The sequence below is a fragment of the Aquarana catesbeiana genome, linkage group LG01 (assembly GCF_042186555.1).
Source record: "Aquarana catesbeiana isolate 2022-GZ linkage group LG01, ASM4218655v1, whole genome shotgun sequence".
NCBI lineage: Eukaryota > Metazoa > Chordata > Amphibia > Anura > Ranidae > Aquarana > Aquarana catesbeiana.
Window position 1 is genome coordinate 776,291,635 of NC_133324.1, and position 26,751 is coordinate 776,318,385.

Consider the following 26,751-nt stretch of genomic DNA (forward strand, 5'->3'; position numbering starts at 1 on the left):
TTGTTTGTGCAAGCGATTTTATTGCTGTTATGTCAGTGAAGTGTATAATTTAATAGATCATATGCCTAAGTGTATAATTTAATAGATCATAGCTTGACATTTTAATTCAAAGAACCACACTACCTTTCTCTCATTTATAAAATATTGACTTAAGTCTCATAAACTCAAGCAGTTTATTCTCAGGTATTCATTTTTCTTTGATGTTTGCATATTTCAACATCCTACTTCTAAATATTCTTTTTCTTTGTTGTCTAATCACCAAAGAAAAAAAAAAAAAAAAACTACAGTCACAAAATGTCACAAATTTTCAAAAAAGCAGATAAAAGCAATACAGTCAGCTGACTGCAAAATACTAATTTAGCTAATATTGTATTTAAGATATAACCATTTATCCTAGATCAATAAATAAATAGATTGATTTGCCATAAAGATTTTTATTTTCTTTTGGTATTTTGCCTCTAGCTTTCCAGAGTTTTATTATATCTAGAACAAGTAATTAACAACACATAAATAATGATGCATTCATTTCATAAACGTGTTAAAGCTGGGATGCTATGATGGTTTGAATAAGTGTGAAATCATATTAATAGGAAAAGATAATTAGAATTTTTTTTTTGCTTATAGCATGCACACACCCACAAGCTTATATCCTCTATTTACATGATCCTAATGTGTTCTGTTTTATTCTGGCTTTACATAGCAACAAGCAGCCAGATTAGGACACAATTTAAAATTCCTAATGCTAAAACATACTGTTACATTTCAAGAAATGGCACACTTATTATAAAGGCATATTATTATCTCGAGCACCCAAAAGCAACATGCAAAAGAAACCTATTGCCAGATTTTTAGGCACCAGCCCAAAGGGCTGTGAAGGGTTAATACCTCCTCCACTGGCTCTTCATCTTCCTTGAGCCTTCAATGTTTCTTAGTTTCCTCTAGAGGTCTCATTAGGGAAACCCTAACTGCTATTTTCAACATTTCCTCAATCAAGTGCCCTTAAATAGTGCTGCACAAACAAATTGGCGGCAAAAACCGTAGATCTTGTCACTAGTGAAACCAATCCAATATTTCATCCGTGTTTGCTTTGTAATTACAGATTGGCTTGTGGCTGCAAAGGCGAGGGGGGCAAGGCTCCCCTTTTTACAGTGCCTCGGCTATTTCACTCTTTCGGGTTATGGTCAAGGGTTGTGCATAGGAATATAATACATTTTATGTAGTGATGCATGGGAGCTAAGAAGGTTCCTGTGCAGTCATGTTTCCTATTTGCCTCCATTTGGAATTAGTGGCAGTTACGGACTTAGCTGTAACACATTTTAGCTGAGTCTCTTCCATTACCTTAGTTTAATGCATGATTAGGCCCAAGCTCTGTGCCATAATTCTCTCGGTGTATAACTACTGCTATGATTTGTTACTTTTTCCACAGCTGCATTTTTCTTGCTTCGCTCTTGTTTAAATCCTCTTAAAAACTGTTAAAGGAAGAAAAAATAAATTCAGAACCACACCGCTGTTCACTTGAGTTTCCTGCTTATATATGTTTAGTTTATGTCTGTGCTGGATGATATACTGCTCATTTGTATCAGATGAGGCTAGGAGCACCTAACACTAAAGACTTCTGGCAAGTTGTTTAGACTGTTACAAGTGCAATTTTACTAAAGGGTTTACTGGTGTTATTCAATATATGTGTGCAAAGCATCTTTGTCATGTATTATTGCCTTTGAAGACACAAAGGGGGTTATTTACTAAAGGCAAATACACTATGCACTACAAGTGCAAACTACAAGTGCAAAGTGCACTTGGAAGTAAAGTTGCTGTAGATCCGAGGGGGACATGCAAGGAAAATAAAAAACAGCATTTTAACTTGCACATGATTGGATAATAAAATCAGCAGAGCTTCCCCTCATTTCAGATCTTCCCCTCAGATTTACAGCGACTGCACTTCCAAGTGCACTTTCAGTGCAATTTCAAGTGCACTTTGCACTTGTAGTTTGCACTTGTAGTGCAAAGTGGATTTACCTTTAGTAAATAACCCCCAAACAGTCATATTCAATTAGGGATTCTTTTTTTAAGAGTTATTTTTCAAGTGAATTATCTCATGGCAACCAATCAGAAGTTACTTTGCTGATGTCAGACCAGTACAATACTGATACTGATTGGTTGTTATAGGTGACTGCATTTAGGTATTAGTTTGCAAGAATAAGAAACCCTTACTCAAGCAAAGAAGTCTTATGAGCAATTAAAGCGGTTGTAACCCTAAAAAAAAAGCTCCTGTCGCTTTAAGGCACAAGATATAGCATAGTGCTTTTGCCATGTCAATTGTCCCTTTCTATGCTGTACAATACCTGGCTGATCCTGCCTGTTCCTGTCTTCCCCTCTGTAAACTGACCATGTTTATCATGACTGCTGATCTCTGATAGCATAGTCAGTTTACGTGCCTCCACCATCCAGCTATCTCCTCAGCATCTTTGCATCTCTCCCTTCCTCTCTCCCTGTCAGTTCTGTAGTCTGTGTGAGAGCCGATCTCCTCCCCACTCCTCCCCTCTCCTCTCATGCTTATGTAATTCTATTCCCTGCAGCTGCTTCAGTGCTTATAAAGTAGAGAAACCTGTTCAGGTCCCTGTTCAGTACAGTGTGTGTGTTGTCCTAAAATTATAATGCTAGATACCTTCTTTCCAGAGCCCTGCTGTGCAGACATGTGGCCTCCCTCTGCCAGCTTCAAGTCATCATAGGGGAATCTCAGCCCCTCCCACTGTGCTCTCTTAGACTGAGAAGGAAAGCAGAGGTAGGTCACATGACAGCACAGCAGGGTTCTGCAAAGAAGGTATTTAGCATTATAATTTTAGGAAAACACACACACTGTACTGAATAGGGACCTAAAACAAAGAGAACCAAAGTAATTAATACATGTGACTTTACAACCACTTTAAAATTTAACTGCTGGTACAGATATAAATATGGATGCACTCGTTTGAGTAAAGATTGAGTAAGAAAAATATAACAAGGTTAAAAAAAAAAAGTTAAGTAAACAAATACAATGGTATTCTGAAATAAATCCATTCCCTTTCTCTCCCATTGCTGCCTCTCAGCTCTTCCCCTGCCAACAGCCTGATTTTTGGTTCTTCCTGTTAGCACAAGCAGATCTCTGCTACTTTTGCTCCCTCTGTTGGGACTGAGGGGGTGCAAAATCTGGTGCAGCTTTGCATAGAAACCAATCAGTTTCCAGGTTTTATTGTCAAAGCTTACCTGAACAAGCTGAAGTAAGAAGCTGATTGGCTACCATGCACAACTGCACTAGATTTCACACTTTCAAATTTTAATAAAATAACCCCTGTGCATATTGGGTTCAGTTTGGCAGAGTAAACAGAGACACGCAAGTCAATAAAAATCACTTGTAATAGACCCTATCAGGAGCAACCACCATAATCATTTTACTGTGTGAGTCAAATGCAAGTCACACATCAGAATGGTGATGCTCGTTTACCCCCAGTACAAAGCAGACTGTTCCACACTCTCTGATCAGGTGAACATAGTGATGTCAAATATAAAAAAAGAAATCACCCACTCTTGTGCCACATCCAAACTCAAAGGCTTGGGGGATCAAACATTGGTCTCCTCTGAGTACTCTCACTGTTGGCAATTGCACAACAGTAATGATTGCGTGTTCTCAGAGGAGACCAGTGTTTGATCCTCACAATTGTCAATTTCGATGTGGCGCTGGTGATATTAGACTCGGCTGTATTCAAGCATTGTAACAATTCATTTACAGGATCAGACAGTTTGTATGAGTTAATGGGGGTAAAGGAGCACCACTTTTCTAATGTGTGATTAGCAGTGTAAACAGGCGAGTACCCTGCAGTACACAGACTAAGTTGCATATTCTTATGTTGCCTCTGCTGTGAGGGTGCCTGTATCCTGGCAGTATAACTAACATGACCTGTTTGCCTAGTGACATCGCTTGTCTTGGCCATGCACCTGGTGCTAAGACAAGCACTGTCCATCCAAACTCATTGCTCCCTGAAAGCGGTGTGGTCAACCAGCAGGGGGGTGGATGGATTGGATGTTAACCACTTAGCAGCCAAACCACCTAGAAAAATGGGAAAAATGCTACATTCACTTTGTACTCTGACAGACAGGAGGGACTAAATTAAAGTTTAATGGGGATTCTTCTTTAAGCAGATTGTTAGGTTGGGCTTTGAAATTGTTTTTATTTTATATCATATTGATTACTTGTGTTTCTTCTGTTTACATAGACTGTTCTACTTGTCTTTAAAATGTTGTTGGTTTGCTGGGGTTATCTTGTAGCAACCATCTAGAATTCTCTCTGCTGAAGCTGGACCAGTACAACATGGACACTGATTGGTTACTATGGGCTATCACTCTTTAAGTGTATCTTAACCCAGGAACGAAAATATATTATATGGCAGCTTACCAGTTCTTAGATGTGGTAGTTGCACTAAGTCTTTTATTTCTTCATTTTTTTTCTCCTGGTGAATGATCCTGCCAGTATTATTTTTCCTGCTCTATGGTGACAAAGCTCACTCAACAAACTGCACATATTGAAGTGGTTGTAAACTCTCCCCGACAACTTTGTTCCATGTAAATCAGCATAAAAAACCCTAATGAACACTGCTTGTAGATATCTCCTTACTTGCTTAGTATTGTTGTAATCCTTTTTGTTCTTTAGGATGACTTCACTGAGCATGCCCAGATCTCCCCTGATTTACGGCACACTCTGTGTACCTTTCTGTCTATTATCAGATCTTCCTACAGCACAACATTGATATCCCATGAGACTGCGTTATCACTCAGAGCTTCCTACTACACCCCATGTGACCATGTGACATCACATGGAGTGTAAACTTGGATAACGGACAGCATTACTGCAGCCTTATCAGCTGAAGCTGATAAGACTGACACAGGCAAACAATAGATAACAGGCACAAGTAAATACTATGAAATACTATGAGCAGTGAAGCAGGGTTGCCATAGAAACGTTGGATTGAGATTAATTCTGTTAAATCATTCTTGTGAGTCACACACCTTTGCCACATTGAATAACCAGCAGAGTGACACCATTATTTTCTGTTGACAGCTTCCTGTGCCACATGACATTCGATATTCACAGTCTGATATATTTAAAGTATACATTACTGTAGGAAAAGGTGATTTTCCCTGTTAAAGAGTGACTAATGTTCCAAAAGAAAAACTTGCTAGGGCTTAAAGTGGTTGCAAACGCTTACATATACCCACTGAAAAGACAAGCGTCAGGTGATACACAGAGACAAAACAACTCCTCTTACATTAGTTGTACCTGTTTATCTGCAGCCCTCTCTTTACAGCATTCTATAAAACACACACACAGGTCAAAGGCTGTTTTTTCAGCTCAAGCAAGCGAGGGAGGGTATCTGATGTCAAACCAGCAAAGCAAAGAGAGGAGAACTGAGTGTAATCTGAGACCTGAGTGGAGGGAATGGACAAACCCACACTTTAAAGCTTTTTGGCAGAAGAGACATGCAAAGTCTCTTTTGCCATAAAAATCTTCTTCCCCTTGCCTTTAGCAATTATTTATTTTCTGTGTACCCTGCATGGTGCATATGCCATGCAGTGTACACCAGGGCTTATCCATGGCATGCAGGGTACTGGGGTGTTTTAATTCCATTGCACATGTGTAGGAATTAAATCACCAGTAGTCACCCAATGGCCAAAGTGGAGCGATATGGGACCCAGGAGAAGGAGTTGAGAAGATGATGGTTTTGGAGGAAGGAGTGACGAAGGAGAGCCTGGATCTGTCATTACTGGAGGAAGACACACTAATAGGTAAGTGTGCCATGATATGCAATTGTGTGCAATAATGCTGTATCGGCGGGGACAAAGATGTGATGCTTTTATTTGTCATTTAAATGTAAAAAAATGTAAATGTTTGTTTGTATAACCCTACAGCCCTGTCCCACAGTCGTGCCCTTGGAGCTGCAGGACATAATGTTGCTAAGCTGGCTGAATGTGTGGGGCAGATATCCAGAAAGGAAGAGACTCTTGGCAGAGGGTGGCCATCTTCTTCAGTAAGTGAACAAAGAAAAGCCTAAACTAATGTGAATAATTGACTAATTCAAAATAAGAATCAATTTCCTGATTTGAGCACAAAGTGAGTGGTGCTATAAACTTTTTTTGGGGCCCGCTGTTTGGTTTGCTGTAATTTATTTGAGTGCTCTGAGCAGCCATCTTGATTTTCAACTGAATCAGAAATGTCTAAACTAGTCTTAATGAATGACTGCTTAGAGTTTAAAATACTACAGCCAAAGGATCAGGCATATGAACCAGGGAAGCCAAAACTAAGCAGAATAATTTACTGACTAAATATTAAAACACTATATTCTGGGACACGGTAAGAATGGTTTCATTTGTTTTGGAGCTCTGGTAGTTAGTTGGTCAGTCAATCACTTCTGTCCTCCTAATGCTGGGATTTGGAAATTGGGTGGCCTTCATCTTTAGCAATTGAACCAGAAGAGCCTAGGGTAATCTCAATATATGTCTTACTGAAAATGTAATAACAACATTGTGTTAGAATGGTAAAATCAATTTTGAGGTTGCCTTCTGTTCAGAATTTGTTGTTGCAACGTCTACATTTTACATATGCTGAATATTTTTCCACATGTTCTGATATGTCTTCCACATCTAAGTCCAAAGCATTTGTGACACCAGATCCTTTGTCTGGTACAACTACTAAATTATACTTTCTGACATCACACCCCATGCCCCTATCCTTAGACACTAATAATGTGTTACTTTTCCAAGGGCATAAGGTCTACTTTAGCCCTGTGCCCAGTGTTTGTGCAACTCAAAGAAAATGTTATTGTGTTACCTTTCCAGGGACATAAATTCCCGTTTACCCTCTGTCCTGTGTTTGAACAATTCCAGGAAAGTGCATTTTATTTTGTGTAGAAACCTAAGAATTGATTGGCTCTAGTGGTTTGGCTTTCAGTTATAACGAAAATAATAAATTTTTAAAATTGTGGCAGTGCTGAAAAATGTACATCTATATATGTGCAGCATCTTCCTTATTCATTTTTGTCCCACCTAGTTGAAGTACAATGGAAAAACTTCCTGTGCTCTGGCAGACCAGTTCTAGCCTGTATGTCCCAAGGAATATGAGGAATATGCACAACATCAGGCATCGGCAAATGCATAGCAAATGCATATCAAAACAAGGTAGATATTGTAACTTACTGATTCATGTTCAAGCCTAACTACACTGATGGAATTATTGCAAGCAGTACCTATCAGAATCATTTTGTTAATAGCCCAACTGAAAGCCAGTTAGAAAAGAGTCAAAATGAAAAAAAAAATGCATTTGGAATTGTCAGAGGATGAACTTCCTTATAAACTCTTGAATGGTTTCAATAACAGGTTTTATATGTGGTCATTGAGTAAGCAACAACCAGCCTTGAACCTAAATCCTAAAAAACAAAAAACTGACTGCCAAAAACTAAAAATCTTGTGAAAGAAATAATACTATAATTTAGATGTGTGTCAGTGGAATTTGGGTGTTCGACTTCTTTAGTAAGTAATCCAGAAAAGCCTGAACTAATATGAACAATTGACTGATTAATGATCAAAAACACATATTCTGGTGCACAGAAAGAACAATATAATTTACTGGTGGGTCAGTCATTTTTTTTTGGACTGCTAATGCTGGAATTTTTGTGGAATGGCAGTCATCTTCTTTAGTAAGTGAACAAGAAAAGCCTAAATGAATTTCAGTAATTGAATAGTAACAACAAATATATATCCTGTGGCACTGAAAGAATGTTATCATTTATTGTTACTTTTTTCTGGACTGCAAATCCTGGGATGTGTGCGATTTGGACAACCATCCCCTTTAATAAGTGAACCAGAAATGCCTAACTAATCTTAATAATTGACTGAATAGTAATCAAAAATATTTCCTGTGGCACTGTAAGAAAGCTATTATTGGGGGTTCAATGATTCGTTTCTGAACTCCTAATGCTGGGATTTGGGAGGCCATCTTTTTATTAAGCTTAAATTAATCTTAGTAATTTACTTAAACAATAATAAAAAAACTTATATGCTGTGTCACAGAAAAAAATGCTATAATTTATTGCGGGGTCAATCACTTTTTTTCTGGACTGCTAATCTTGGGATTTGTGTGATTTGGGCAGCCATCTTCTTTAGTAAGTGAACCAAAAAAGCCTAAACTATTTTTAATAATCTACTGAATAATAATTAAAAATATATATCCTGTGGTACAAAAACAATGCTATAATTTGTTGGGAGGTCAATCACTTTTTCTAGACTACTTCTTTTTTCTTCTACTACTTATGTGGGATTTGTGGGATTTAGGCAGCCATCTTCTTTAGTAAGTAAACCAAAAAATGCCTAAACTAATCTCAGTAGCCAAATTAATAATAATCTAAACATATATTCTGTGGCTGAAGTACAGTAATACTGGTATAATTTATTTGAGGGTCAGTTAAATGTGCTCATTGCCTGGCACTTACTATAGAAACATGGCTACAGTCTACAAAACTCAACATTTGGAGGAATGGGAAATACAATGCTTTGAGGTCTGTACCAACAATCACCCTCATCATACTTAACCACTTCAGCCCTGGAAGGATTTACCCCCTTCCTGACCAGAGCACTTTTTACAATTTGGCACTGCGTCGCTTTAGCTGCTAATTGCGTGGTTATGCAATGCTGTACCCAAACAAAATTTGCGTCCTTTTCTTCCCACAAATACAGCTTTCTTTTTATGGTATTTGATCACCTCTGTGGTTTTTATTTTTTGCGCTATAAACGGAAAAAGACCGAAAATTTTGAAAAAAAATGATAATTTCTACTTTTTGTTATAAATAAAATCCAATAAACTCAATTTTAAACATACATTTAGGCCAAAATGTATTTGGCCACATGTCTTTGGTAAAAAAAAATGTCAATAAGCGTATATTTATTGGTTTGCGCAAAAGTTATAGCGTCTACAAACTAGGGTACATTTTCTGGAATTTACACAGCTTTTAGTTTATGACTGCCTATGTCATTTCTTGAGGTGCTAAAATGGCAGGGCGGTACAAAACCCCCCCAAATGACCCCATTTTGGAAAGTAGACACCCCAAGGAAATTGCTGAGAGGCATGTTGAGCCCATTGAATATTAATTTTTTTTGTCCCAAGTGATTGAATAATGACAAAAAAAAAAAAAAATTACAAAAAGTTGTCACTAAATGATATATTGCTCACACAGGCCATGGGCATATGTGGAATTGCACCCCAAAATATATTCAGCTTCTTCTCCTGAGTACGGGGATACCACATGTGTGGAACTTTTTGGGAGCCTACCCGCGTACGGGGCCCCGAAAACCAATCACCGCCTTCAGGATTTCTAAGGGTGTAAATTTTTGATTTCACTCTTCACTGCCTATCACAGTTTCGGAGGCCATGGAATGCCCAGGTGGCACAACCCCCCCCCCCCCAAATGAACCCATTTTGGAAAGTAGACACCCCAAGATATTTGCTGAGAGGCATGGTGAGTATTTTGCTGCTCTCATTTGTTTTTGAAAATGAAGAAAGACAAGAAAAAAGATTTTTTTTTCTTTTTTCAATTTTCAAAACTTTGTGACAAAAAGTGAGGTCTGCAAAATACTCACTATACCTCTCAGCAAATAGCTTGGGGTGTCTACTTTTCAAAATGGGGTCATTTGGGGGGGGGGGGGGTTTGTGCCACCTGGGCATTCTATTGCCTCCGAAACTGTGATAGGCAGTGAAGAGTGAAATCAAAAATGTATGCCCTTAGAAAGCCTGAAGGCGGTGCTTGGTTTTCGGGGTCCCGTACGCGGCTAGGCTCCCAAAAAGTCCCACACATGTGGTATCCCCGTACTCAGGAGAAACAACAGAATTTATTTTGGGGTGTAATTTCACATATTCCAATGGCATGTTTGAGCAATATATCATTTAGTGACAACTTTGTGCAAAAAAAAAAAAAAAAATTTGTCTCTTTCCTGCAACTTGTGTCACAATATAAAATATTCCATGGACTCAACATGCCTCTCAGCAAATAGCTTGGGGTGTCTACTTTCCAAAATGGGGTCATTTGGGGGGGTTTTGAACTGTCCTGGCATTTTATGCACAACATTTAGAAGCTTATGTCACACATCACCCACTCTTCTAACTACTTGAAAACAAAGCCCTTTCTGACACTTTTTGTTTACATGAAAAAATTATTTTTTTTTGCAAGAAAATTACTTTGAACCCCCAAACATTATATATTTTTTTAAAGCAAATGCCCTACAGATTAAAATGGTGGGTGTTTCATTTTTTTTTTTCACACAGTATTTGCGCAGCGATTTTTCAAACGCATTTTTTGGGGAAAAAACACACTTTTTAAAATTGTAATGCACTAAAACACACTATATTGCCCAAATGTTTGATGAAATAAAAAAGATGATCTTAGGCCGAGTACATGGATACCAAACATGACATTCTTTAAAATTGCGCACAAACGTGCAGTGGCAACAAAATAAATACATTTTTAAAAGCCTTTCAAAGCCTTTACAGGTTACCACTTTAGATTTACAGAGGAGGTCTACTGCTAAAATGACTGCCCTCGATCTGACCTTCGCGGTGATACCTCACATGCATGGTGCAATTGCTGTTTACATTTGACGCCAGACGGACGCGTGCGTTCACCTTAGCAGGGGGGGACAGGGGTGCTTTTTTAAAAAAATTTTTTTTCTTTATTATTTTTTTACTTTTTTATCTTATTTTTAAACTGTTCCTTTCTTTTTTTTTTAAATCATTTTTATTGTTATCTCAGGAAATGTAAATATCCCCTATGATAGCAATAGGTAGTGACAGGTACTCTTTTTTGAAAAAATTGGGGTCTATTAGACCCCAGATCTCTCCTCTGCCCTCAAAGCATCTGACCACACCAAGATCGGTGTGATAAAATGCTTTCCCAATTTCCTAATGGCGCTGTTTACATCCGGCGAAATCTAAGTCATAAAATGCTCGTAGCTTCCGGTTTCTTAGGCCATAGAGATTTTTGGAGCCACTTCAGTTCCCTGTTGAGACAGGAGAGCCAGAGAAAAACACGGAAGACGGTGGGGGGGGGCATTCCCTCCCACTGCTTGTAAAAGCAGTCCAGAGGCTAATTAGCCACTAGGATTGCTTTTACATGAAAGCCGACCGCTGGCTGAAAACAATGATACCAAGATGATACCTAAACCTGCAGGCATCATTCTGGTATAACCATTCAAAGTCGTGAATGGCGTACCTGAAGACAAAAAATGGTTAACAATAAAGCAGAGTAAACGGTAAAGTATAAATAATTGCATACCTGAAAAGCAAACATGATAAAACATAATAACAATAAAACATTGCAGAATAGAATACAGTAAAAAAGAGCAGAACAATAGAGAGAGAATAGAGAGAGAGAGAACAATAAAACAACAACTATTTTTTTTTATTTTATATATTTTTTTGTTTTTGTTTTTTTTTTTACACTTTTTTTGTAACTAACTTTTATAACTGTAACCGGTTCCAGGTTTGGGTCTCTCAAAATGCGATGGCATCTTGGGAGACCCTGTGAAAGTGTGCCTAGTCTGTGCAATGCTGTACCCTACGCTAATACTCAACTAGTGTATGGTAGCGTTCAAAACATTCACCAATGCAAAGACCAGGATTGTCAGGACGGGAGGGACAATAATAGCGGGTGTCACGCCTATATCCGCGCTTGCTGCAGACACGACATCTTTTTTGGGGGGGTTCGTTGGGTAGGGGTACTCGGGAGGACATAAAGAAAATGCCTCTCATGCAGCCGACTGCATTTGGTTGTGGATGTGAATGGGGGAAGTACGGGCGCTGCAGAAGTGGTGGGTTCCCAATTAGGATTGGTGAATGCAGCAGGAAGGGCACTATGGGCACGACGGGCCTGTGTTTGTCTTCTTGGTGGCAGCGGGACACTACTTGTGCTTGCCACCTCACCAGCTTGAACTGCACTTATGGGACTCGCCATGTAACCAAGTGTTACTGCAGTGCTGGTTTGACTACGACCTGGGTGTACTAGGCCGCTGGTGCTTGCCAGTTCACCAAAACGCTACCAAAGAAACTGTTAGCGATCGCAGGGATCAGCCCTGACTCTGCGAACGCTGCAGTTATGCGTTTAGTAAGTGACAGTGATCGATCAATACTGCACTTGGGTGAGCTGGGCTGGGCCGGGCGAAGGGGCAAACTGCAGGTGCTAGCAGGTATCTGGGCTGATCCCGCTAACACTGCGTTTTTGGGAACCCTAAACTGCTGGGGACGCTAGTATAGATCTGATCGGATCAGATATTGATCCGTTCAGATACTATACCACTAAGGGAGGTGTACGGTGCGTGCGTGGGTGTTAGCGGTACTGGCGCTAATCTGACGCTACCTGGGGCTGGTGCTTGCCAGTTCACCAAAATGCTACCAAAAAAACTGTTAGTGATCGCAGGGATCAGGCCTGACTCTGCGAACGCTGCAGTTATGCGTTTAGTGTTTTGTAAGTGACAGTGATCGATCGATACTGCACTTGGGTGGGTTGGGCCGGGCGGAGGGGCAAAACTCAGGTGCTAGCAGGTATCTGGGCTGATCCCGCTAACACTTTGGGAACCCTAAACTGCTGGGGACGCTAGTATAGATCTGATCGGATCAGATATTGATCCGTTCAGATACTATACCACTAGAGGAGGCGTATGCTGCGTGCGTGGGTGTTAGCGGTACTGGCGCTAATCTGACGCTGCCTGGGGCGACGCATATCACCGCCGGGTGATCAGGGGGCTAAACCTTTATTCGGTAATAAACGGCGGGTGCCCTGACACTATAAAAAATAAACAAACTAACCAGCGTCACCCGTAACAGTTATACGGTGATCAGTGGTGAAAGGGGGCAATCAAGGGGTTAAAACCTTTATTAGGTAGTATATGGGGGTCCCTGTCGCTATAAAACACTGACGGCGAACCTAAATATTTACCTCCCTAACTAGCGTCACCAGTGACACTAATACAGCGATCAGAAAAATAATCGCTTAGTGACACTGGCGACGGGGGGTGATCAAGGGGTTAAAACTTTATTAGGGGGGGTTAGGAGGGTACCCTAGACCTAAAGGGGGCTAACACTAACTGCCCTACCACACTAACTGTCACAAACTGACACCATGCAGTAATCAGAAAAAACAGAACAAAAAACTGCTTGGTGTCAGTGTGAGGGGGGGGGAGGGGTGATCGGGGGTGATCGGGGGGGGGGGATCGGGGGGTAAAGGGGGGTGTAAAGTGTGCCTGGCATGTTGTACTGGGATGTGTAGTGTTGTGCACTCACATTACAGTCTTCTCTCCTCAGCGCCGGAACGGAAACTGCCGAGCCGAGGAGAGATGACATCATTTCCTCTGCCTCTGTGTACTACACAGAGGCAGGGGAAGATTCCGATTGGCAGGGAGTGATCGCGAGGGGGGGCCACGAATGGATGGTCTCCCCCTCATCTCTGATTGCTGCCAGACCAAAGCCGACCGCCTTGGGCACCAGGTACCAGGTACGTGATTTTGCCTGCCCGTGCCATTCTGCCGACGTATATCGTCGTTAGGCGGTCGGCAAGTGGTTAATGACACAAAAGCTTGACCAGTTATTGTTTTTTTAATTTCCTTGTCATCTGTTTGCTCACTGAGCACAAAACAATATAGAAATAGGATGGATCATTTGTCATAGTAGGTGAGGTTGAATAAAGACAATAGTCCATCCAGTTCAACCTGTGTAGATGTACGTGTGTCAGTGTTGATAATCATTTTCCATATCCCTGTATATTGTGTTCTTTAAGATGCACGTCCAAGAGGCTTTTTAAAACTATCAATACTCCCTGCTTAACACCACCAACTGTGGAAGAGAGTTCCACATCCTTATCTGACAGTGAAAAAACCCCTGCACAGTTTAAGGTTAAACCGCTTCTCCTCCAATTTCATTGTGTCATTTGTCTGATTATATTTTCACAATTTTGTTACAGATACAATTCAAATGAACATTCTGTTGTGTTAATCTGTGAAATAAGAAGTAAAGGTAATGTTGTTGGATGGAGACTGTAGTTGTGTGGTGTTGAACAATTTGATAGGTTGGCAAGAATGGGCCCCCATACTTAAAATCCACCTCTGGGCCCCAGACTCTTAGTCCATCCTTGGGTGGATCCAATTTATTATATAGTAGGAAATGTAAATTAACAGCAGAGCAGAGAAAACATTATTCTGTAGAAGTAAGAAACATCTATTTGTATGAAGATTCTCTGCTGAGAGTAGTCTGTGAGTAAAATATACATGGCTGCAGACTTTACCTTCTGTTTCTTCCAGTTGCTACAACTAGAAACCTTTAATACAGCACAAGTTTGTTATTGTGGTACCTATGATACAATAGTATCAAAGTGACTATGCTTGTGGAAAATAGCTGATACTTTGGTTCCGAGCTGGATGTGCAGAATAATTCTTTATGTGAGTTTGGCTGCACTCCCGCAGCTGGTAAAATAGTGTTGCTCTATACACATTAGTACAATATAAGTCCAACTGCACCAAAGGTGACGTTACAGATAAAATTTAAATCATAACTCCAAGCAAGTTTAAAACTCAATTCAATACAGTTATTTATTCAGAAACAAAATCTGTAAATGTATTTTATTGTACCGCAAACAAGCAAAATTTAAGTTATTCTAGAAACTGGAGCAAAAAGCAGCTCCCTCTTACTAACTGTCATGAAAAAAAAATATCTTACAACTAGTACTAATTATTATGTAATAGTAATATTTAATATTTCATAATAATTCATACCGACTCAGTATTAACCTCTATTTATATTTATGAATACCCTACATTATATGGAGTTCTAAAGGGAAGTTTCTGACTAAAGTGCCCATGTCCATATCCTTTACCTGGCAGACCAAATTCTATGTAGTTGATTTTTTCCATCAAATCTGGCTTTGGAAGTTTTTTTTAGTTTTTTTTTTTAACAGATGCACTTTATTTTTCATAAAGCAAAAAGCGAAAAACAATACAAAACAAAATCATGGTTGGTACAAAAGAATTACAGGTTGAAATAATACAACACTGATAGGGTATCTAATTTGTATGAGAGCAACTGTCTTGTATTAATGCCATAGATAGTTCGTAGGAATAATCCCAAAGGGGAAGCAATTTAACTCCTCTAGCATGTAACCTGGGCTCAAACCAAAGTATAAGTGTCCCTATTCAAAAAGGATTTAAAAGGGTATACAGAAAGGTGGGGGACAAGTGTGGGGGTGGGGGGGGGAGAGAAAGAAGGGGAAAAAGAGAAAGAGAGGGCCTTGGAAGTTTTAAAGGTAGACTGAGAACTGGACTGATAGAATAAGGATATTGAAGATGATGGCTGAAGCAGAAATAAATATGACAAACATGTGCCATTAAGCATATACTTGGGTGAGCTTGATTGAATTGCTCTAAAGTTTTTTTTCTATTCAAAGCATTTTACAAAAGCAAATCCTCTGGTCAAATACAAGTAAAGTTTGAGCCTTAGTATTAAAAGATATACTTAATTATTACTTGTGTTCCTTATACAATCAGGTAACTATAATATTGTTGGATGAAATGTGTCTACATAAATATGAGGAAATCATTTTTATATAAAAATTATATATAAACAGTTGAGTGAGTGGAAGTTTACTGTATGTGCTCACAGGTTTCAGGTGTGCTTGCCAAACGTAAGAAGAACTACTTCCTTTTGACTTGTTTTTGACGGAAGCTGTATCCTACTGTCCTTTGCAGTCCAAAACTTCAGGAATTGAATGGGCTGTGCAAAGGCAAGGAATAAAACAAAAATGAGTATGACTGTGCAGGAAGTAATGTGCGTGCCTAGATGATTTCTGTGAGTTACAATTATTAATGTCTATTGTGGCATAGAAGCACGGTGGCCCCACTAGTAAGCTATTAAAATTCACTATAAAATGAAAAATAATATACGGTAAACTGTATGACTTTTACACATATAATTTCCTGACAACCTATCACATTTTTGAAGGCCCTGGAGCACCAGGACAATGGAAACACCCACAAAACGACCCCATTTTGGAAAGCAAACACCCCAACATATATTCTATGAGGCATAATGAGTCTTTTGAACATGTCATTTTTTCCACAAATTTTTGGAAAATGTGGAAAGAAAATGAAAACACATTTTTCTACGCATTTTTTACACATTTTTTACAGTACTGATGGACGCTGATGAGGATCTACTGATAGGGTGGGACTGATGAGCACTTACTGATGGGCACTGTTTAGGCACTATTGGGCACTTTAGTGACACTGTAGAGCATAGATGTGGCACTGATGGGGCACAGATGTGCACTGATGGGGCATTGTAGGGCACTGATGTGGCACTGATGGGGCACAGAAGAGGCACAGATGTGTACTGATGGGGCACTGTAGAGAACTGCTGGGCACTGATGGGGCACAGATGTGCACTGATGTGGCACTGATGGGGCACAGATGTGCACTGATGAGCACTGACGTGGCACTGATGGGGCACAGATGTGCACTGATGGGTTACTGTAGAGCACTGCTGGGCACAGATGTGGCACTGCTGGGCACTGATGTGGCACTGCTGGGGCACAGATGTGCACTGATGGGGCACTGTAGAGCACTTCTGTGGCACTGCTGGGGTACAGATGTGCACTGCTGGGGCATTGCTGGGGCACATATGTGCACTGATGGGACACAGATGTGGCACATAATTGGCACTGATGGGGTACTGCTGGGGCACAGTTGTACACTGATGGGGAACTGCTGGGGCACAGATGTGCACTGATGGGACACAGATGTGGCACTGCTGGGCACAGATGTGGCACTGCTGGGGCACTGATGGGCACTGATGGGCACTTGGAATAGATAAAAAAAACTCAAGCAGCCTCAGGCTGCAGCTACTCCCTCCTCTCCTCACACGATCGGAGTGAGGAGAGGAGAGAACCAGACACGGTGCAGGTGTGTTGACAGTGATTTCTCTGTCATTTGACTGGGTGATCATGCGGTAAAGGGCCGCTGGGATTGGCCCCTTACCCCGATCTGTGACGTGCAGGGTCCCGAGAACCCAGCAAACACAGACACTCCCGTGTGCACACCCCAGGGGACACGCGGGGAGCGCTATTCTGGGAGGACGTCATTGTACGCCATCCCAGAATTATTCGACCGCGTTGTAGCCGTCAATCAGCTATGGCCCGGTTGGCAAGTGGTTAAGGAAGTAGCACTTACCTCTTATGATACGGATCCTATAATATGCAAGATTTGCTGTTTTATATCTTAGACAGCAATTACATCTAGTGAGTGTGACTTTCTGCTTTTGGATAAGGCGACGCTGGGTGAATGAATCGCCTTAGGTGGGGGACCACCTTAGCTACATTACCTTATTAACCTGCACAAAGATTCACTTTGGACTTTTTCATTATTTGTACCTTGAATGGTTTATAAGAACACTTTAGGTGTTTATTTATATATTTTTAGTGCTGCAATTCTTCCATGTTGGAAAGTTGTATTGCTTTATTTTCAAAGTTTTCTCATACACTGACCTGAATCCAAAATGAAGATTAGGGAAGTCAAAAATAAAGCCAAAATCCTGATCTGCATACTTGTTCTGAGTCATTGGGGTGGATTTACTAATGACAAATAGATTAGACACTTTGCAAATGCAGTTGCCCTCATTTTCCCCAGAGCTTAGTATATGTGGTAAAGCTCTGTTTATTTCCATCATTCAGTTGTGTGCAAGCAAAAATGTTTTTCTTTTTTTTTTCCTTGCACCTGATTAGGTATTTGTGAGCATTTACCACATTTACTAAGGAAAATGGGTGCAACTGTTCTTGCAAGGTGCACAGTCTATTTGCCCTTAGTAAATCCACCCCACTGATTTTGCAAATACTGAAACTGCTGGATCAGCATGCTGGCCATGAAGTTTGCAATTTAGAAGGAGGGGTAGGCAGTGACGACCTCCATACTCTGTCCTTACAGGTTTCCTTTATTATTTTTAGTATGTCCAATTTAATTTTACTTTATATTGCTTGTTTATTGATCAGAAGTGTTGACATTTTGGAATATATATAGTGATAATTCTGTTTTGTCCATTGGCACATTTAAGCTAGCCATACATGGATAAAAATTTGTCCGGTTCAAGGGACCAGCCAAATTTCGATCCATGTATGGTTGACAGTGGTTGTTGGTTGGATCTACCATTCGATTTCTGTACAACCAGCCTGTTGGATATATGCCATCTAATCGGTGCCACAGGCTATAGCTGGTAGCACTGATCATTGTATTCTGACAGCAGGGAGACTCAGCCAAAGCTTAGCAGGAGTGATTCCCCCATCCACATCAAATGGATGAGGGAATCAGGTCAGTTTTCTTGTTCAACCCACTGCTTGAACAAAAAAACAAATATCATAAAAAAATGTCATCTGTTGGCTGCTTTAGAAACAAGGGCATAAATGAAGAAATTAAATAAACATACCTTTAACCACTTTTGCACTTTTGTACTTTTATTTATCCAGAGCCATTTATAAATGGCACTGTATAAATATCCATGGACGGGCAATCCACCTGGTAATCGATGTGTAACGAGCTGTCATTAGACAGATCAGTACACAGAGACACTGTATCAAGCCAATCCAAGGGGCTGGGTACCATGTGATTGATGTGATTGGTCATCACAGCAATCACATGATGCTGTTTACAGTACTGATCCCTCCCCTTCCCTTAACAATAGGGGAAGGAGAGAGACCCAGTATTTGTGAATGGGAACAGAGCGGATCAGCAGCTGCAGGTTTAGATTCACTCATTCAGCGACACAGAGATGATTTTCATTAACCCTTTCATGCCCTCTCCTCTCCTACACATACTAGCTCAACACTTTCTCTGTTTAGTCTTACCCTTTCACCTCCCTTATACTGCACATCTGAACATTAACCCTTCATCTCCATCCTGCCAATGTATGTGACCAGCACATTAACAACTTCACTTCCTCCTTTCTTTGTGTATGACCTGTACATTAATATATCTAGTGCACCATTCTCAAGCTCTGTGTTTTACTCCCTCAGTCCCATGTTTCTTCATTTGCCAAAGAGTGTGGCAAAAAATGAGTTCCCCTTGGTGTGTCTACTTTTCAAAAATGGGTAATTATGAGGGTTTTCATACTATGTTGGCATTGTTATTTTAACAGAAATTAAGGTAAACCCATTTTTTTCAACTTTTTTGGACTATTTACCTTTTTTGGGTAAATTAAAAATCTAGCCACCAAAGAAAGCTCTATCTGTCGCAAAAATGACATAAAAATGTATTGAGTACAGTGTTGCATAACAGAGTAATTGTCAGTCAAAGCATCATGTTGCTGAAAACTGAAAAATGGATAAACAATGAAGGGGTATTACAGGCTGGTACTTTCCGTAAGTTGTTAAACACGTATTACTTTGATAGTTGGGTATTTGCACTTTTTGCTATGTCAGTAATGTAAAAATCTTAAACCAGGTTACAAGAGGTCAGTACATGCTTTCTCAACATTCTCCCTAAAGCAATGCATTTTAGTTTTTGAAGACTTGAGATTCTTGCACACGTTATGGAAAAAAGGCGTTTGAAGTATACTGTTTATCATTTCTAATGTTTCACTTGTGAAGAATGGTGTGAGAACAGAGACTGCTTTGAGTATGCTTTGTACGTGCAGTAGATTTATTTCTGTTCTAAACATACAGTATGAAGACATCAGATCTTTATAATGCAAGTCAGAGGCCGACTGGGACCTTTCCATGGTAGGGACAGATTCTTGAGGGCTGAGGAAAGTGCACCACACAAAGGTGTATGTTTAATACCCGATGTTAATTCTTGCAGTATCACCATTCTCTTAACTAGGGTTGCCACCTGTCCGGGATTCACCCGTACGGATTGGAATCATGCGTCCGGGCTTCAGATGAAACCTTGCCTGAAACCTGGACACATTATTCAGACTAGACTATGGCTTCCCAGCAGGGTCGGGAAGTTCTGCGAGTTCAGATGTAGAAGGGGACCTCTGTGGACTCTTGTTATTAACGCCATATGTTTGGAAATGTTATTTAATGGCAAAATATATGTATAGTTTATATAACAAAAAAAATTGCTGTGCGCCGCTAAAGTGTTCAGGTTTGACTTGAAGAAAAGGTGGCAACCCTACTCTTAACACTCTCTAACACGGACGATTTTTACACCTGCACTGAGGCTGTTTAATAAACCGTGTTGTGTTGACTCCAGGTCTGTGATAAGCAGTGTTAGCTAGAAGCGTTTTAGCACTGTGTTAGAGACTGAAAGGAATGTGGGGAAGGTATAACTAGCTGCACAACAGCCATCCTGTGTGGGGAAACCTATGATCCACAGTGAAGGATCATAGATTATTTCTCAGAACTGTTTAAAAATAAAAAATAAACACATGTAAAAGCACATACACACCCTGACTAATGTTATACACTATATATTTACATATATATTTACAGCTATATATATTACTTTTCCCCTACCATTTTCGGTCCTAAAGGATCATAGGTTAATCCTATAGCCCTCTGCCATCCCATCCACCCCTAGTTAACTGCATTTATCTCCAGATATTTATTTTTCTCTTTTAGGACCGGTTCTTACCATGCCCACACAGGAATGAGCTGTGCGATTCACATGTGTTTCTGTGTGGTGCGATTTCAGCCTATTCATTTTAAGGGCCGGTTCACATTATGTCTGCGCATGAATCACACAGAAATGTACCGTGAGTTCCTGCAGAGGGTATCAATAGGAAGTTAACAACACCAAACACCCCAAACGCAGGTTGCAAATGCATTGTGTTTTCCCACATCGGATCACATGGTGCTTTTGTACCATGCAATCCGGTTTCAGTGCGGTTTAAAATGTAATGCATGCACTGCTTTTGGTGCAGTGTGGTGTGAATTTATCCCATTTAAAAAGAATGGACTGAAATCGCACTGCCCAGAACCACATGTTTAGTCACACAGGAATGCGCAGCTCATTCCTGTGCGATTCAGGTGTAGGCATTGTATGAATCGGCCCTGAATGGGCTAAAATCGCACCACACTGCACCAAAAGTAGTGCATACACTACTTTTTAAACAGCACTGTAACCGGATCGCATGGTGCAAAGGTACCATGCGTTCCGGTGCGGGCAAACACACTGCGTTTGCAACCTGCATTTGGGGTGTTGTTAACTTTCTATTGACACCCACTGCAGATAGTAAATGGAGTGCGTTTTGCATGCAGCTTAAATTGCACAGAAACTCACAGTGCATTTCTGTGTGATTCATGTGCAGGCATGGTGTGAACCAGGGGATTTAACACCTAATTTAGACTGGTTTTAAGACTTTTCTGAGCTAACATGGCCTATTAAACAGGTACATTCCTATATTAGCACTGTAGTTATTACTGAGACAACACCGTAAGGTGAAGAGAGGAGATATTTGGTTCCTACCTTAGTTAACACGGTTTATTAAACACCCCTTAGGGATTTACCACCCTGATTCACTGTGATAAGGCTTAAAACATATTAGCCTCCTTAGCGGTATTACCGAGTGTGGCTCGGGGTGAATTTTCAGTACCAAAAGTGGTAACCCTGAGCCACACTCGGGATCGCATAGCAGGATCCAGGCAAAGTTACTTACCTTGTCCCCTGGATCCTGCGATGTCCTCCCCGCTGTGTGTGTGAGCCGTGTCTCAGTTCGATTCATCACTGTGCCGAGCTCTGTTCCCTGCGAGCGTTGCGACGCACAGGGACAGAGCACAGCGCCAAATTCAAAAAGTTAAAAACACATTACACATATAGTACACTGTAATCTTACAGATTACATTACTCTATCAAATTATGTCACATCCATTTGTCCCTAGTGGTTTGCCCAGTGCCCTGCATGCACTTTTATATGATATACAGTATACTGTTCTTTCTGCCTGGAAACTGGAGATTGTCAAGAGCAACCAAAAAGTATCCCTTTACATCAAAAGCAGTTTTAGACCAGCTAGAAAACAGCGATAATAAATTAGAATCACTTGCAGAATTGAGCGATAGTGATTTGTGGGGAGATCCGTCATCAAACACTGAAAAGTAATGACAGTGACAATTCGCAAACTGAGCAAATTACAGTGTTTTTGATTTGATTACATTATTGAATATTTTTTATTATTATTATATTATTATTTGTTATAATTATTTATAGTTATTTATTATATTATAATTTATGATTTCATGTTTCAAACTTTATTATACCCGGGATGTCTACTAGACTCCTGTTTGGACAGATTTAAGTGAGTTATTACTAAGAATTACAGGCCTACAATATAAAACGCCATATTTCCATGCAAAACATTGTACTGCTTTGTGCATCAAAACTCTGACATAATCATACCGCCAGGGAGGTTAACACCCGCTTAACACCGGTTATTACAGATTTAAGTGAGTTATTACTAAGAATTACAGGCCTACAATATAAAACGCCATATTTCCATGCAAAACACCAAAGTGTTGCCACAGCGATTGGTGACCATAGTGAAAAAGCTATTACCTTTTGTATCAATCGGCCCTTCCTTTTTAATGAGCAGGGCCCTCTGATTCCTCTTGTATCAAATTGTAATGTAACTGTAATGTCTGCCCTCATGTTGTAAAGCGCTGCACAAACTGTTGGCACTATATAAAAACCTGTATAATAATAATAATAAATAATAATAATTTAGGTGTAGGGGACTTGGTAAAGCACTTTTATGTACCCGATCTTCTACTCCTGCTGGTTCCACCATCAGAGCATTGAGGAGCACCATGTGTGGGGGGAGGAATGGGTAAGTAAAACTGCTTTTCCCTTCCTCTAGACTATACAAGCAAGGATTGTTTTTAGGTGTCCTAGAGTTTCACAGTTGTGCTTTCTTTTAGCATTGACTTTCTTTCAGCTCTCTGCATTAGATCAGAAAACATCTCAGAGCTACAAAGAAAACCCATAATGGAAGACTTTCCACTGCCAAGTGCTGTTGCAGGTCTGAATGAAGAGAAACTTTATAATGCAGCAGCTGTTGCTGACTACAGGTCTCACTATGACTGCCATCTGAATGGAAAGTATCTCCACTTAGGGTCAACAGCCTAACATGTATGTATTATTTGTAATGTCAAAACTTCCCCCCACTCCCTTTCCCCTTCTGCCCATCTAGTACAGTTCTTCCTTGTTGCAAGTTTCAATCCTGACTGACACTTCTTTTGGGACTGGATAGAAAGAAAAACTAGTGTAAATGTGCAATATGCTCTTATTAAATTGTCAGTGCTTATAAATAGCTGTAATAATTAAAAATAAATAATGTGGTTGAATGAGCCTTGGATCTTGTGTCCATTTGTTTTATTTTTTTACTATCCATCAGAGACTTCATTTCTCTCTGGGGATTGTATCAGCAGTAGGTCTTCTAAACACTAGATGACGCTTACAGTATGTGCCCATACCATTTATGTTCGTGTTTTATATGTCTATACCATTTATGTTCATATTTTTGGTACATACTATTTCCTAGGCAATAAAAATAGAAGGAGACTATAGGAGAAAAGGATGTTCACTTAGCCAAGTGAAGCTTGGTAAATGATGTAAATTGTGTTCATTTCAATCATCCAATTATTGTGCAAAGGCAATAAAAATAGCATGATTGTCGGCTACATACAATATCTCACAAAAGTGAGTACACCCCCACATTTTTGTAAATATTTTATTATATCTTTTCACGTGACAACACTGAAGAAATGACACTTTGCTACAATGTAAAGTAGTGAGTGTACAGCTTGTATAACAGTGTAAATTGCTGTCCCCTCAAAATAACTCAACACACAGCCATTAATGTCTAAACTGCTGGCAACAAAAGTGAGTACACCCCTAAGTGAAAATGTACAAATTGGGCCCAACTAGCCATTTTCCCTCCCTGGTGCCAAAATTTGGTGTTATCGCTCTCACTCTCTCATACTAGTCACTGGAAGTTCAACATGGGACCTCATGCAAAGAACTTTCTGAGGATCGGAAAAGAAAAATGTTGCTCTACATAAAAAAGGCCTAGGCTATAAGAAGATTGGCAAGACCCTGAAACTGAGCTGCAACACCGTGACCAAGACCATACAGCGGTTTAACAGGACAGGTTCCACTCAGAACAGGCCTTGCCATGGTTGACCAAAGAAGTTGAGTGCACGTGTCAGCGTCATATCCAGAGCTTGTCTTTGGGAAATAGACGTATGACTGCTGCCAGCACTGCTTCAGAGGTTGAAGGGGTGCGGGGTTCAGCCTGTCAGTGCTTTGACCATACGCTGCACACTGCATCAAATTGGTCTGCAATGGCTGTCATCCCAGAAGCCTCTTCTAAAGATGATGCACAAGAAAGCCCGCAAACAGTTTGCTGAAGACAAGTAGACTTAAGCCTCATACACACGATCGAATTGTTGGCCAACAAAACCGTGGAATTTTGTCCGAAGGGCGTTGGCCCAAATTTTTCTTGCATACACGCGGCCACACAATTGTTGGCCAACAATTACAAACGTAGTGACGTACTAGACGTACTACGTGTTTTTTCATCTCTTTAGCGCCACCCTTTGGGCTCCTTCTGCTAATTTCGTGTTAGTAGAAGTTTGATGAGTGTTGATTCTCGCTTTTCATTTCGCTCTTTTTATTTCTGCTTTTCATTTAGCGATTTTCATTTTGCGCTTTTCATTTCACACTTTTCATTTCACACTCTTCATTTCGTGCTTTTCAGTTTGTTTCTGAACGGCCATTCGTCAACCAGACATGTTGCGGAATCGGAGGAGATAATGTGTTATTTATTATTGGCCTTGGAGTTATTGATTTAACATAATTTTTTTGGTTGAAAAATTATTTGATTTGGTATATTTTCTATATCTTTGGATGCATAGAATGCACTTTTTGGTTAAGTTCTATTGGCAGATAGCATGTCTAATTTTAGTTGTTTCCTTTTTTAATGCACAATAAAAAATTGTGGAGAATAATACTTGTCTATGTGTTTTACTTCAAATGACAGTTTGGGAGTAGGCAGTTACATTTTAAAAAATACAATGTAAAATTAACAAGGGACACCAACACAGTTGCATCTTTGAGAATTGGCAAAGTGTGGCGCTAGAAAGGTATTAGTGAACAAATCACAAAACACAATAAATAGTGATAATAAATGTGAAAAATAAGAAAGGGGGCATATTACCCAAAACAATAGTGTTGAACCCAAGGTGTTCCCAAAGGATATATACCCAAAGGTTTCTCCCCAGAGACAAAAAGGAATAGGTAAATACCTAGATGAGCAAGTGAATGTATGGGGTGTAGGAAAATAGAATTAAACTACATATATCTCGTAGTATACATTTGTAATATAATAAATATATTGTGGTAGCAGTAGTTGAAATAAAAAATCTAATCCGAGTATAAAAAAACAAAACAAAAAAAAAACAAAACACCTCAATATGATGAGGGTGAGCTATACAATATGTGTCTCACAAATTGATTGCATCATCACACATCACAAGTGTACCAGACAGATAGGTGTGAAACATAAAAAGCACCTCAATATAATAAAGGTGAGCTTAACAATATGTGTCTAACAAATTGATAGCATTATCACACATCACAAGTGTATCAGACAGATAGGTATGTGGACTAGCAATGTCCGTCACAACACAAAGAGTAGGTCTCGGTGTCTAGGTGTCGCTCTAGGTGCTCCCGGTCTTCACGTGTGTTAAAACGAGTCAATCAGGAACATCTAAGCGTGTGGGGTACGCTCTTCTTTCAGCATGACAATATCATCTCGGAAAGATAGACATAAAATGCCCTTACCAGAATTGGTGGACTCACAGGCCGTTGGCGGGGAGTCAAAAAGGCTTGTACCGTATACCGGTGTAGTAGGTCAAACGATCGAGTTATTTGGATTTGGATCCTGCCGGTAGACTTGGCTTGAAGGAGCGAAGGATGTCACCAACTGGTATATCCCTGAGAGGATTGGATCGGACCCAGGTGTCCTTTTGAACCCGCTTAGATCGACCACTAGACACCACCTCAAAATCGACCATCCACATGAGAGGGCAAGGAATAAAAGAAAAACTTCCACATAGAGTAAATCGTTTGAAGCGTTGAAAAAATTTATTAGTAAAAAAGTTTTTTATATCCAACAAATAATAAAAATTGGGTGGTAAAAACTAGGCTCACAAATGAACTAAATAGCGCAGTAGGTGATGGTTAGGGTAAAACAAACGAATCCGACGCATTTCGTCCTCTAGGACTTCTGCTGGGGTATGAATTTGCCCTCCATCCACTGCGCTTTATATAGAATAAATGTATAATCATAAGGAACAGCTGTTTTTCTGTGGTGTGTGGCGTGACTCCCGGGTTCGCCACCATCATAGATGGTCTCCGCCCATGTGATATGTGGGAGGCCAATCGTACCTAGCCTTTGCTGGTCTGGAGCCAAGCCTCCCTCTGAACCTCCAACCAGCCTTCCTAAGCATTCCATTAGCTCGATGGTCACGTGATAACCATGTGATCCATCCCGAACGGAGTGACGTATGGACGCACTGGGATTAGGCATCATAGGAGGCCAGAAATGGAGCCCCCCCGGCCGAGGTTTGGAACGCAAACAAGCCTCCAGCCACCACTCAGTCGGAAGTGAAACCGTATCACTGACTCCACGTCGGCAGGTGATGATGACA

General features: G+C 40.2%; 1 long non-coding RNA gene across 3 annotated transcripts in view; it reads left to right on the plus strand.

The window, feature by feature from the left end:
* Positions 1 to 26,751, plus strand: part of LOC141113390 (uncharacterized) — an 86,765-nt gene that overhangs the window by 7,517 nt on the left and 52,497 nt on the right. The window contains exons 3-5 of one of the 3 annotated variants that reach the window (XR_012236770.1): positions 5,941 to 6,059; positions 7,079 to 7,206; positions 22,974 to 23,345. This is a non-coding gene — a long non-coding RNA (uncharacterized lncRNA). Of the gene's footprint in view, positions 1 to 5,940; positions 6,060 to 7,078; positions 7,207 to 22,973; positions 23,346 to 26,751 lie in introns of those variants that run through there. The other 2 variants (XR_012236772.1, XR_012236771.1) reach the window with 2 other exon arrangements.